This window comes from Zonotrichia leucophrys, chromosome 26 (assembly GCF_028769735.1).
Source record: "Zonotrichia leucophrys gambelii isolate GWCS_2022_RI chromosome 26, RI_Zleu_2.0, whole genome shotgun sequence".
Classification (NCBI taxonomy): domain Eukaryota; kingdom Metazoa; phylum Chordata; class Aves; order Passeriformes; family Passerellidae; genus Zonotrichia; species Zonotrichia leucophrys.
This window is the reverse complement of record NC_088195.1, coordinates 2,982,877-2,997,298: the sequence shown is the minus strand read 5'-3', so window position 1 is coordinate 2,997,298 and position 14,422 is coordinate 2,982,877.

The following is a 14,422-nucleotide window of genomic DNA, read 5'->3' as shown; positions in this document are numbered from 1 at the left end:
GGCAAAATTCCCGCTTGGATTTGATGATCCAGAGCTGATCCCGTGGAAAAATTCCCACTTGGATTTGATGATCCAGAGCTGATCCCATGGCAAAATTCCCGCTTGGATTTGATGATCCAGAGCTGATCCCATGGCAAAATTCCCGCTTGGATTTGATGATCCAGAGCTGATCCCATGGCAAAATTCCTGCTTGGATTCGATGATCCAGAGCTGATCCCGTGGCAAAATTCCCGCTTGGATTTGATGATCCAGAGCTGATCCCATGGAAAAATTCCTGCTTGGATTTGATGATCCAGAGCTGATCCCATGGAAAAATTCCTGCTTGGATTTGATGATCCAGAGCTGATCCCATGGCAAAATTCCCGCTTGGATTTGATGATCCAGAGCTGATCCAGTGGCAAAATTCCCACTTGGATTTGATGATCCAGAGCTGATCCCGTGGCAAAATTCCCTCTTGGATTTGATGATCGAGAGCTGATCCACGGCAAAATTCCTGCTTGGATTCGATATTCCAGAGCTGATCCCACGGCAAAATTCCCAGCTTGGATTCGATGATCCAGAGCTGATCCCGTGGCAAAATTCCCACTTGATTTGATGATCCAGAGCTGATCCCACGCAAAATTCCCACTTGGATTTGATGATCCAGAGCTGATCCCATGGCAAAATTCCTGCTTGGATTTGATGATCCAGAGCTGATCCCGTGGAAAAATTCCCACTTGGATTTGATGATCCAGAGCTGATCCCGTGGCAAAATTCCCGCTTGGATTTGATGATCCAGAGCTGATCCCGTGGCAAAATTCCCGCTTGGATTTGATGATCCAGAGCTGATCCCGTGGCAAAATTCCCTCTTGGATTTGATGATCCAGAGCTGATCCCATGGCAAAATTCCGCTTGGATTTGATGATCCAGAGCTGATCCGTGGAAAAATTCCCCTTGGATTTGATGATGCAGAGCTGATCCCGTGGCAAAATTCCCTCTTGGATTTGATGATCGAGAGCTGATCCCGTGGCAAAATTCCCTCTTGGATTTGATGATCCAGAGCTGATCCAGTGGCAAAATTCCTGCTTGGATTTGATGATCCAGAGCTGATCCCGTGGCAAAATTCCCTCTTGGATTTGTTTCCTGGGATGTGTCCAGAGAATTTTGGGAGGAATTTTTGCCCAGGTAGGCTCCAGGAGCGGAACAGGATTTGATGGAGGAACGGGAATCTCTTGGATCCTACAGGAATCAGAATTTTCCCAGGAAAACAGCCTGGAAAATCTTGCTTGGGAAGGCTGAATCCATCCTGGAGCCGATTCCAGGATCCTCCTTCACCACTAGATCGCAGCACATCCCCAATTTCTGCCTCCAGCGCATTCCCGGACAGGGAAAAGGAGCCTCTGGAACATCTCGGAATTAGCGGAGCAAAAATCCAGGTGGGAAATGGTGCAGGAAGAAGGACACGGCCGAGAACATTCCTGCCCTTAGGATGAATCCAACCCCCGGGAATTTCCTGGATGGGCTGGGAAAAAATGCCCTGGGCAGAGTCCAGGGTGTCCAGGGCTTCCCAATTTTCCTTTTTCCATCAGGAAAAAGGTTGGAATGGGATCACTGGGGTCTACTGGTCTCCCAAAATCCTTTGGGAATGTCAACATTCCCAAAATCCCAACCTTGGCCAAAACAACAATTCCTTTGGGAATTCTGAGACCTTTTCTTAGAATTTGTGGGATTTGGTGGCCACAATCCTGGGAATGGCTCCAGAATCCCTCTCCTGTGGGGTTTTTTTTTGGGATATTTCTCCCATTTTTAACCCAGCTCCCATTAATCCATCCATTCCTCAGCAGGGAGTTGTATCCAGCTCCAAAATTCCATTTATTCCCTTCAGGAAGTGAAGAAATCCCTTAACATCCTCAGTTAATAAAATCAACATTTAGAATATCGGGATTTTATTCCCTTTTCCTCCTTTCCAAGCTGATATTTGGAGTCATTTCATGGAAAAGCCGCTGTGATTCCAATCTATCCCAACCCCCTTTCCAGCAGAACCCACGGAATTTAAAACACTTCCAGCTCTGCCTTTCCCTCCGGAGGAAGACGGGAATAAATCCTGGGAGCCGGCCATAAATCAAAAATTAATCTTCCCGAAGCGCCCGGCCTGTCCCGATCCCTCAAACAACAAAACAGCGGGAATTTATCACGGGAATTCATCCCGGTGCCTGCCAGGGCTGGATGGATGAGGGTGGATGAGCAGGGAGTTAAAAAACATGGAAAAAAAAAACCCCGTGGAAATCCTGGATTTTCCAAGGAAAATCTGTGTGGAGTTTTGTTTGGATGGGAACAACCCCGCAGTGAGCGGAGCTCCAAGGAATCCTTGGATTTTGTGATGTGGGAATTTCATGGGAAGGGGCAAAGGGGGAACAAAGAGTTCCATGAATTTCCCAAGGGTCTCCAAGTGTTTACATCCAAGGAATATTTTTCCAGAGTGGGAAGCAGAGGAGATCCCCAGGAGCAGCTCCGGAGCTGCACCTTCCTCATTCCCACATCCCAAATCCCAACGGATCCATCCCAAACTCCGGCAATTTTCAAGCTGATTCCTCTGTATCCCAAAATAACTTTTCCCCTCCCCACAATTCCCGGCCTTTTTCGCTGCTTTTCCTGCAAAAATTTCCTTTTGATCTTTATTTTTCCCCTCCCTCTCTTCAACAAACGAAGCCCACACTCAGCAGCAGGAATAATTCCCACTGGAATTACTCCGGGAACCTCTGGATCAGGATGGAGTTTTCCATCTCCTAAAAAAAAAAAAAAGATGGGTGAAGAAATTAAAGGAATTTGTTAAAATAATTCCCTGGAAGTGGCTTTGGAGTCCCTTGGAGCATTTGGGGACAGCCCGGACACTTCTCCCTCAAATCTGACTTTTATTGGAGATTCTCCTCCTGTTTGGAGATGGGATTTTTTGGGATGTTGCTCCCAAATATTGGAATGTTTTAAGGAATGGGATTTAGAAAGTGTCCGGGCTCCGAGGCTGCCTGGGTCATTTCCAAAGGATCCATCCAGTGCTTCCATTTCCTTCTTTCCCACCCCAATTCCCACATATTCCCATTCTTTCCTGCCCATTCCCACTCCTTCCATCCCCAATTGCCACCCATTCCAACCCCAATTCCCACCCTAATTCCCACTCTTTCCCACTCATTCCCACTCCTTCCTGCCCATTCCCACTCATTTCCATCCCTTCCCATTCATTTCCCTTCCTTTCCACCAATTCCCATCCCCATTCCCACCCTAATTCCAACCCCAATTCCCACCCATTCCCACCACCCAATTCCCACCCATTCCCACCCTAATTCCCACTCTTCCCACTCCTTCCTGCCCATTCCCACTCATTTCCATCCCTTCCCCATTTCATTCTTCCCATTCCACCATTCCACCACACCCTCCCACCATTCCCACCCTAATTCCAACCCCAATTCCCACCCATTCCCACCCTAATTCCCACTCTTTCCCACTCATTCCCACTCCTTCCTGCCCATTCCCACTCATTTCCATCCCTTCCCATTCATTTCCCTTCCTTTCCACCAATTCCCATCCCCATTCCCACCCTATTTCCAACCCCAATTCCACCTAATTCCCCAATTCCCACCCATTCCGCCCAATTCCCATCTTTCCCACCCTTCCCATTCCCACCATTTCCATCCCTTCCCATCCATTCCCTTCCTTTCCCACCCATTCCCATCCCTTCCACCAATTCCCACCCCCATTCCTTCTGCAATTATTCCGCCCACCAATTCCCACGATTACCTCATTCCACCCAATTCCACCTGCACCAATTCCTGCTGATGCCCAACATATCCGACCATTCATCAAGTTTAGTCGCACTCAATTAGGACGGAGTCCAAAGGAGGGAATGGAAGGAGTAGGCGAAAGAGAAAGCGGAGCTAAAGGGAAGGGAGGAGAGCAAAGAGAGGGAGAAAAGTGGAACGGGGAAACGGGAATACAAAAGGCATGGAGAGAAAAGGTCGGGATGAAAATGGAACCGGGGTTGTTCCGTGGTTCTGCTCAGCCAAGAGCAGCTCCTGGAGGGATTCCAGATATTCCCAATATTCCTGATATTCCAAATATTCCCAATATTCTCAATATTCCCAATATTCTTGATATTTCTGATGTTCCAAAAATTCCCAGTATTCCTGATATTCCTGATTCCCAGCTGGAGCTCAGCATTCCAGGGAATTCAAACTACCCAAGAGGAGTGACAGAGAAATCCTTCCTCTCCCTCCTTCCTTCATCCTCATCCTCCTTTCTCCTCTTCCTCCTCTTCCTCCTCCTCCAGGTACAAAAATCTGGAGTTTATAGGATCCAAATTCCAGACGGGATGGGATGGGAATGGGATCCATGGGATGGAGTGGGATGGGATCAATAGGATGGGATGGGACTCATAAATTATGGGGTTGATGTTTTCCCTGGTTTTTTTTTTCCCTGTTTTTTCTTTTTGTCCTTATCCCTGTTCTTTTCCCCTGTTTTCCCTGGGTTTTTTCCCTGTTTTTCCCCTGTTTTCCCTGGGTTTTTTCCCTGTTTTTTCCCTGTTTTTTTTCCCCTGTCCTCATGCTAGAGCTGCATTCCAACAAAACCTTTGGAATGACAAACGCTGCCCTCGCCTGCGATTCCGCTCACGGCGCACGCGAAGGATTCCTGACCTCCTGGCCCTTTTTGAAGGCATAAAAATCTTTATTTCCATCCCTCCCGATGACTCCACACCCATCAGGGCCGTTAATTGCCGGAACATTCCAAAGGTTGAGGGAAAGTTGCCGGAATATTCCAAAGGTTGACGGAAAATTGCGGATCAACGGCTTCTCCCGCCTCGCCAGAGGAATAATCGGGGACCTGGAGGTTGTCCCAGCCCAGCTCATTTTCCTGGATTTGGTGGCTCGGTGTCACAATGGGAGCGTGGATGTAAAACCGTGGGAATGTGGCAGGGAATGGGAAAGTTGGGATTTTGGGATTTATGGCACGGTCTGTGATGTCCATAGGGGTTTGGGATGATCCATATGGACACAGATCCAAACGAAACCATTCCTGTGGCTTTATTCCCTTAATTAAAAAACCTCCCATCAGGTTGGCAGGAAAGTGGGATTTTCCCATTGCTCCAGACCCTAAGTTGGTCAAAAAATCCCATTTTGGGGGGGAAATTGGTTGGGACTTAATTAGGGAGAAAAATTGTGTTAATAAATCGAATATTTCACCCTGGAAATGCCTCTCCCATTGGATCAGGGCTCTCTCCTGCCTTTCCTGTAGGATTGGGATTATTTTCCTGCATTTCCTGTAGGATCAGGGCTCTCTCCTGCCTTTCCTGTAGGATTGGGATTATTTTCCTGCATTTCCTGTAGGATCAGGGTTTTTTTCCTGCTTTTTCCAGAGCCTCCAGCAGGCCTGGAGTGCAGATTTGATTCCCAACCGGAATCTGAGCAGCAGCAAATCAAGGATTAATCAGGTGCTATAAACATCAGCGTCCCTCTCCCATTCCCTTCCAGCAAACCTCAGGATCTGCGCATTCCCAAAAATCCCCTTGTATCCCTCCCTTTATCCACCTTTTCTCATTCCACATTTTTTCCACGGGGAGAGAGGGGGAATTTCCATTCCCGATTCCCGGGCACTGCGGGTTTAACAGGTGGATGAACTTCCCGAGGATCCTCCAGGTGGATGAACTTCCCAAGGATATTCCAGAGCCCTCCATCATCCCGGAATTCCTGCTTTCCTGCATCCAGGAGCCCCCGGCGTGGCCATGGCAACTGGTTTTGCTTAAGTGCAGCTCGAGAGCGGAGTTAATTTTAGATGAAGTGAGGAGGGAGCTGCTGCAATCCTTGGATTTCTCCTCCCGGAATGATTCCCAGGAATTCCTGCACCACGGCAGCCGCCTAAACTTCATTATCCAGGGAATAATTCATTATCCGTGGAATGACAATGAGGTTTGGGTTGGGAGGGGCCTTAAAGATCTTGTTCTGACCCCGAGTTATTTAATTCCGACTGATCCATGGAGTTGATTCTGAGGAAAGGGAATTATCTGTTATTCCCTCAGTTCAGGAGGACATTTTGGGGCTGGAGCGTGTCCAGGGAAGGGATGGAGCTGGGAAAGGGTCTGGAGAATCCTGAGGGAGCTGGGAAGGGGCTCAGCCTGGAGAAAAGGAGGCTCGGGGGGAATTTCTGGCTCCCAGCATTTCCCAATGGCTGAATTCCCAACATTTCCCAATGGCTGAATTCTCAACATTTTCCAGTGCGCAGAGTCTGAATTCCCAACACTTTCCAGTTCTCAGTGCCTGAATTCCCAACATTTCCCAGTGCCCAGAGTCTGAATTCCCAACATTTCCCAGTTCTCAGTGCCTGAATTCCCAACATTTCCCATTTCTCAGTGCCTGAATTCCCAACATTTCCCAGTTCTCAGTGCCTGAATTCCCAACATTGCCCAGTTCTCAATGCCTGAATTCCCAACATTTCCCAGTGTCCAGAGTCTGAATTCCCAACACTTTCCAGTTCTCAGTGCCTGAATTCCCAACATTTCCCAGTGCCCAGAGTCTGAATTCCCAACACTTTCCAGTTTTCAGTGCCTGAATTCCCAACATCTCCCAGGGTCAAGAGTCTGAATTCCCAACATTTCCCATTCGCACTGCCTGAATTCCCAACATTTCCCAGTGCCCAGAGCCTGAATTCCCAACATTTCCCAGTGCCCAGAGTCTGAATTCCCAACATTTCCCATTCTCACTGCCTGAATTCCCAACACTTTCCCAGTGCCCAGAGTCTGAATTCCCAACACTGCCCAGTTCTCAGTGCCTGAATTCCCAACATTTCCCAGTGTCCAGTGCCTGAATTCCCAACATTTCCCATTCTCAGTGCCTGAATTCCCAACATTTCCCATTCGCACTGCCTGAATTCCCAACACTTTCCAGTTCTCAGTGCCTGAATTCCCAACATTTCCCAGTTCTCAGTGCCTGAATTCCCAACATTTCCCAGTTTTCAGTGCCTGAATTCCCGACATTTCCCATTCGCACTGCCTGAATTCCCAACATTTCCCAGTGCCCAGAGCCTGAATTCCCAACATTTCCCAGTGCCCAGAGTCTGAATTCCCAACATTTCCCATTCTCACTGCCTGAATTCCCAACACTTTCCCGTTCTTAGTGCCTGAATTCCCAACACTTTCCAGTTCTCAGTGCCTGAATTCCCAACATTTCCCATTCTCACTGCCTGAATTCCCAACACTTTCCAGTTCTCAATGCCTGAATTCCCAACATTTCCCAGTTCTCAGTGCCTGAATTCCCAACATCTCCCAGGGTCAAGAGTCTGAATTCCCAACATTTCCCATTCGCACTGCCTGAATTCCCAACATTTCCCATTCGCACTGCCTGAATTCCCAACATTGCCCAGTTCTCAGTGCCTGAATTCCCAACATTTCCCAGTGTCCAGTGCCTGAATTCCCAACATTTCCCAGTGCCCACAGTCTGAATTCCCAACATTTCCCATTCTCACTGCCTGAATTCCCAACATTGCCCAGTTCTCAGTGCCTGAATTCCCAATCCTTTCCAGTTCTCACTGCCTGAATTGCCATTTCCCATTCTCACTGCCTGAATTCCCAACACTTTCCAGTTCTCACTGCCTGAATTGCCATTTCCCATTCTCACTGCCTGAATTCCCAACACTTTCCAGTTCTCACTGCCTGAATTGCCAACATTTCCCATTCTCACTGCCTGAATTCCCAACATTTCCCAGTGTCCAGTCTGAATACCTGACATTTCCCAGCTCTCAGTGCCTGAATTCCCAACATTGCCCAGTTTTCAGTCACCAATCCCCACAAAAGAGCCAAATTTCCTCTCCGTGTGCTCCTCCAACTCCGTTTTTTCCCATTAATATTTTGCTGATGGATTTCTTGGCTCCCGTGCTGGAGCCAAGAGCCAAATCCAAAGGAACTTTTGGAGAGAGCTTTCCAGAAAGTGCATCCAGAGCTGCCCGTCCCCAGCAATCCCAGAGCCATCCCGCTGGGAAGGGCAAGGGAGGGAAGGAAAACGGAGCCAGAGCTCGGAGTTCATCCCAAAAATCTCCTCCCGCGCATCTGCTGCAGGAGTCACTCCATCATTTATTTTTAAAATCCAAAGCTGCTCACAAGGAAACTTTCCAGGTGAAATTTGCCCATGGAATTATTTTCTGGGAGGAACTGTCTCAGTTCCAGTCGTGCCCCAACAAATCCGAGCCGGTGCTCGGGATAATTCCATGGGAATAATTCCATCCTGAATGGTTCGGGAGCATCTCCAAGGACTTTCCGTGAGTCCTGATCTTCCCAAAAACCCCAGGGTATTGTTGGATGCATGGAGCTGTCTCTTCCCAAAGAACACTCTGCAGGATTTGCCCTCATTAATCCTCACCCTGTCATTAACCACAGCATTTAATTAATAAATTAGCATCTGGTTAGGCACGGACAGGACGTGGATCAGCAGGAATGAGTCTCCTGAGGCCGTGGGCCTGCTGCAGTGTTGGGAATACCGGGCAAGGCCAGGAAAATCCCGTGGGAAGCAGCGTGAGATGGATCTGGGGTGGTTCTGCTGTGGTCACAGGGCAGAATAATTCCTGGAATCTGGAAAAGGAATCTTCACCAGGAGCTGGAGCGCCAGGACACAGGGAATGGCTTCCCACCGCCAGAGGGAAGGGATAGATGGGATATTGGGAAAGAATTCCCATCTGTGAGGGGTTGGGATGGAATTCCCTGAGGAGCTGTGGCTGCCCCTGGATCCCTGGAATGTCCAAGGCCAGGCTGGATGGAGCTTGGAGCAATCTGGGACAGCAGGAGGTGTTGGGAAGTTTTTGGGATCCTTCCTGCCCAACCCATCCCGGGATAATGCCATTCCAGCCAGGAAAGGAGCCTGGATGCATCCCAGTTCCAGCAGCAACATTCCCATGCTTCCACCCCATTCCAGAGCTGCTCCCTCTTTCCTGAGACCTGGGAATGATCCCAGCCAGGATCCCAACCCCATCCCAGATTTGGGATTAGCAAACAGGGGATTTGGGATTTATCCCTCTCCCTGCTCCATTTACAGCTCATTTCCCTTTCACCTCCGGCATTCCTGGGAATGCTCTGCCGGTGTTACAAAACCCAGGAATTATTATTCAAGGGAAGGAGTGGGAGAGAGGCTCGAGATGCGAAGCGCGGGAGCGATCCTTAATCATCCCCATCATTAGCTAATTGCCGGAGTCGAGTCCATTCCGAGGAGAACATGGAATGCTAAATTTAGACGGAGCATCGGGATCTATTCTGGGGGATTCGTGCTCTCCCCGCCGCGGATTCTGCCTCCCGCTATTCCCAGGAATGTCAACACCGGGACTGGAGGAGCAGCGCCAGCCTCGCCTCCCGTGGGCTCCCACCAGGAGTTCCTGGGAATGCGGGAATGTGGCAGGGCCTGGAAAATGGGTGGAAGGAGGATCCTGATGGATCCTGCAAGTGGGTTTTTGGGGGAAAATGTGTTGTGTGCACGGTTCTGATGGTGCCGTGTCCAAAAGCACCTTGGGATGGGATGGGATGGGATGGGATGGGATGGGATGGGATCCATGGAATGGAACGGGATGGGATGGGATGGGATCCATAGGATGGAATGGGATGGGATCCATAGGATGGAATGGGATGGGATCCATGGGATGGGATGGGATTCATGGGATTGAGGGGATGGGATCCATGGGAGGGGATGGGATGGGATGGGATGGGATGGGATGGGATGGGATGGGATGGGATGGGATGGGATCCATGGGATGGGATGGGATGGGATGGGATGGGATGGGATGGGATGGGATGGGATGGGATGGGATGGGATGGGATGGGATGGGATGGGATGGGATGGGATGGGATCCATGGGATGGAATGGGATGGGATCCATGGGATGGGATGGGATGGGATGGGATCCATGGGATGGGATGGGATCCATAGGATGGAATGGGATGGCATCCATGGGATGGGATGGGATTCATGGGATGGGCAGGACAGAATCCTGCCCAGTTTTCCACTAGGGAGGAAGGTATGGATCCGTTTTCCTCCATTTCTGGGGTCCCAGCCTGCTAAAATTCCTTCTTCTCCTCCTTCCCTGCTCCCCATTTTCAGAGCCGTTTTCCAAGTCCTCCTGGAGACTTTCAGATGGAACTCCAGCACCAGGGCTGGGATTCTCCCACATTGATCCCTGATTCCCATTGTCCTCCAGGAGCAGGGCTGGACTCTCCCACACCCATCCCAGATTCCCATTTTTTCTACAATTTTTTCCTATCATGTTTTTCTCCAAAGGGCAGCAAAGCCCTTTGGAGAGGAAAGGCCAATGAAAGGGAAATGAGGGGAAATGAGCAGTAAATGGAGCAGGGAGAGGGATAAACCCCAAATTCCCTGTTTATTTATCCCAAATCCAGGATGGGGCAGCAGGAAAGGCAGCAAAGCCCTTTGGAGAGGAGGTCAAGGCAGGATCTCCCACCTTGATCCCTGATTCCCATTTTTTTCCATCAGCAGGGCTGGGATCTCCCACACCCATCCCTGATTCCCATTTTCCTCCCAAAAATTTGCCTCCGTGGCCACGCCCCCTCCTCTCCCTGTTGCCCCACCTCAACCCACGCATTCCCAATTTTTTGGGAGCCTGGCAGGAGCTGTGCCATCCTTGCTCCTCACATCTCCCATCCCTTTGGATGCTGCAATTCCCGGGAAAACTGATGGCATTGGGGGGGAGGGGAAAAGTCAAACCTTAATAAGACATTAAGACAACAGATTCATTAAAAAGTCGTTAATCCCTGTCAGGAGCAGCTTTAATTAACAAATGCCAGGAACTGCGGCACTGCCACCGCTCCTGTGACCACCTGAGTGCCGCTAATTAAATGCCAGTTAAAATTCCCCGGAATCTGGCAGCGCCTTTTCCGCCCGCTGCCAAGATTTTCTCCGCAGCCTCCGAGTTCACCTCGTTTGTCATTGTCCTCCCCGTGCTGGAGCACGGGGGTTCTTGGAAAACATTCCCAGCTTTCTCCTCCCCTTCCCAAGAAAGGCTGCTTCTCCACGTTTTTTTTTTTTTTGCCAAATTTCAGTTTCTTCCTGGATTTTTGGAGCTGTAGGAGTGTTGGCTGTGCTGTTTTCCATGGAATGTCATCCTCCTGGTGCTGGGATAAGGTTTAGCAGGAGATGTCCCTGCTCAGGGGCTCAATGACCTCCCTTCCAAACCATTCCATGATTTTGGGAAGATTTTCTTCATCCAAGACTCCTTCAGCATCCACAGCCAGGAAAAATCCTCATTCCTCCTCCTGCCCAATGGGTGACAGCTCCGGTGGGACCCTCATTCCCTGAGGATGCTCCTTGGCCTTCCCAAAAATCCCTTGGGGAGGAAATGGGGTACATCTGCCCCACTGGGAATGTTGGGATTCCCTTCCCTTCCCTTCCCTTCCCTTCCCTTCCCTTCCCTTCCCTTCCCTTCCCTTCCCTTCCCTTCCCTTCCCTTCCCTTCCCTTCCCTTCCCTTCCCTTCCCTTCCCTTCCCTTCCCTTCCCTTCCCTTCCCTTCCCTTCCCTTCCCTTCCCTTCCCTTCCCTTCCCTTTTCCCCTTTTTCCCCCTTTTCCCCTTTTCTGTTTTCCTTTCCCCCATTTTTTCCCTTTTCTCTTTCCCCTCCCCTTCCCCTCTTTTCCTCCTCTGAAAACATTCCCAGAATAAAGGGATTTTTTTTCTTTCCCCAATTCCAGCCTCCTCCCCACTTCCCGCCAACCTCTGTTGGCAAAATCAAACGGAATCGATTTTTCCGCAGGGCTCCCGATTTCCCGGAGTCATTTTCCCTCGCCCTTTGATGTGTGGCGATCCAAGGTGTCCCCTCAGCTGCGCAAACTCCTCATCCATAAAATCCACGGCATTCCCACGCTGGGATTTACATAACGGGGACACTGGAGGCATCAAAAGGAATTGGAGATGAGGTTTAGGAGCAATTACGGATCCCGTGGAAAGGAGGGAGCGGGAAGGGGGGACGTGGCAAACACTGGGATTTTCTCAACTCTCTCGGTAGATTTCTCCTGTTTTACCCCAAAATTCCAGCTCCAGACACCCCAAAATGTCCCAGTTTTCCTTGGGAGTGGCAGCAGATGTGCAGGGACACATCTGGAAGGAGCATCCTGGAAGAATTCCTGGAATGTCACCAATCTGGCACAGGGGGCTGAGCCCCAAAGAGGGGACAGGACCCAGGGTGGTTCTTCCCGAGGGGATTTGCAGCTGGAAACAGCTGGAAGCGCCTGGGATGCTCCAGTGCTCCAGGAAGGGAAGGAGGTGATGTTTAACCCAGAAATCAGAGGATCACTCCATCAAACTCCTCTGGAATTTGGGAAACGGGTTTGGAAAGCGTTCCCAGCATCCAGCACCAGGGCCTGATCCAAATCCATCCACACACCCAAATTATTCCCAGCAAAGTCTGGATTCCATGGGCCAGATCCCACATTGGAAATCCAGGGCAGATTTGGGATCACAGGATCCCTGAGAGGGAAAATTCCCCATAAACCATCCTGAATTCCCTGTTTTTTGCTGCTCCAGAGGTGGAGCTGAGCCCCAGGGCTGGAATTTTAGGATTTCTCCTCTAGGATCAGAATTCCTGGACTCCCACACTCCTCTTCCTCACACCCCAACCCTCTTCCCACCCTCAAGGCTTTCCCTCAGCCTAAACAAACCCGGGGATAAATAATCCGAGGATTTGGAGATGCTCAATCGCCATGGCAACCCTGCAGGCCTCCTCCTCTTCCTCCTCCTCCTCCTCCTCCTCCTTTTCCAGCCAGGAGCATTCCCAACCTCCCACTGCCTGGCTGGGAACTGGGACAAACTGGGAGCAAAACCTCGTCCTGCCCAGTCTGAGCCTCATCAGACCCCCCAGGATTTGCCAAAGCTGCGGAAAAACATTTCAGTGCCCCCCCCAAAAAAGCAGATCCCAGGATTTTTTCCCTTTTTTTTTTTTTTTTTTGGAAATTCCCATAATGAGCCATTCCCTGGTGAGCTGGGGCAGTGCCAGGATGGGAAGAGCAGAGCCAGGGAATGTGAGCGAGGAGAAATAAATAAATTTGGGGGTTTGTAAACAGAGTTTTGGCCTGGTTTAGTTGGGATTTATCCCTGTCCAGCCTCCAGCGAGGGTTTGTGAGGAGCCAGCAGGGCCTGGAACTCCGGGATCATGGGAAGGGCTGGGAAAAGGAGAGGGAGGGAGCTCCAAGAATGGGTTGGACTGGAAGGGGCCTAAAATTCCAGTTTTAGGATTTCCAACGATCCCATTCCATGGGCAGGGACATTCCCACCATGCCAGGTTTTTCCAGGCTGGCCTTGGACACGGGAAGGGGACTAAAATTCCAATTTTAGGATTTCTAATGATCCCAATTCATGGGCAGGGACATTTCCACCATCCCAGGATTTTCCAGACTGGCCTTGGACAATCCCAGGGATGGATCAGCCCCGGATTCACTGGGAATTCCGTCCCAGCCCCTCTCCAGGCAGGAATTCCTTCCCAAATCCCATCCGGTTTGTGACACTCAGGTGTGTCCCCACAGCCAGGAGGGAGGGACGAGGTGGCTCCCGTTGCCATGGGAACGGTGGCACCGCCAGCGCGGGCTCTGCCGCCCACCCGGAATGTCCCCAGTGGGAAAAATGTCCCCGAGGGAAGGGAGGGAAAACAGGGCTGGGGTGAGGGGATCCCTGGGGCGGTGACAACCCCGTGATGGTGACAGTGACACCCCACTGTCCTCTGTGACAGTGACACCCTCATGATGGTGACAGTGACACCTCATTGTCCTCTGTGACAGTGACACCCCCGTGATGGTGACAGTGACACCTCACTGTCCTCTGTGACAGTGACACCCTCATGATGGTGACAGTGACACCTCATTGTCCTCTGTGACAGTGACACCCCCATGATGGTGACAGTGACACCTCATTGTCCTCTGTGACAGTGACACCCCCGTTATCCTCTGTGATGGTGACACCCGTGATGGTGACGGTGACACCCCCGTGATGGTGACAGTGACACCTCATTGTCCCCTGTGACAGTGACACCCCTGTGATGGTGACAGTGACATCCCCATGATGGTGACAGTGACACCTAGCTGTCCCCTGTGACAGTGACACCCCTGTGATGGTGACAGTGACACCCCATTGTCCCCCATGATGGTGACAGTGACACCCAGCTGTCCCCTGTAATGGTGACACCCCCGTGATGGTGACAGTGACACTTCATTGTCCCCTGTGACAGTGACATCCCCGTGATGGTGACAGTGACACCCCTCTGTCCCCTTGTGAATGGTGACAGCCCCCGTGATGGTGACAGTGACACCCATGCCCCTGTGATGTGACACCCCCGTGATGGTGACAGTGACACCTCATTGTCCCTGTGACAGTGACACCCCTTGTTGATGGTGATACCCATTGTGGTGACAGTGGCACCCCATGTCCC